At 43.9% G+C, this 246-nt stretch overlaps 1 protein-coding gene across 1 annotated transcript in view; it reads left to right on the top strand.

The window, feature by feature from the left end:
• Window positions 1-246, top strand: part of LOC119591367 (probable serine racemase) — a gene marked incomplete in the record, with an annotated part of 15,061 nt that overhangs the window by 7,982 nt on the left and 6,833 nt on the right.

Here is a 246-nt window from a genome sequence, read left to right as displayed (position 1 = left end):
CAGCCACCCATGTTGAGAGCACTGGTTGATTTGCCTGTTCATTGCTGTGAGTGGAAACTTTCACTTTCAGTCACAGTCCCTGTATACCCAGCCCAGTCTGCCTGTTTTGTTTGTTATGTAGTGTTCCTTACTATATTTAGGAGGCAAAGCATATTTTCATGTGGTTTAGAAATGGTGAGGATGACCCGTCTCAGTGTATTGTGCTGTAATGTATAGCCTGTTTGAGGATGGGTTTAGGTCCAACCT

The sequence above is a fragment of the Penaeus monodon genome, chromosome 28, assembly GCF_015228065.2.
Source record: "Penaeus monodon isolate SGIC_2016 chromosome 28, NSTDA_Pmon_1, whole genome shotgun sequence".
Taxonomy (NCBI): domain Eukaryota; kingdom Metazoa; phylum Arthropoda; class Malacostraca; order Decapoda; family Penaeidae; genus Penaeus; species Penaeus monodon.
Note: the sequence above shows the minus strand (reverse complement) of the source record. Positions and strands in the feature narration are given on the sequence as shown.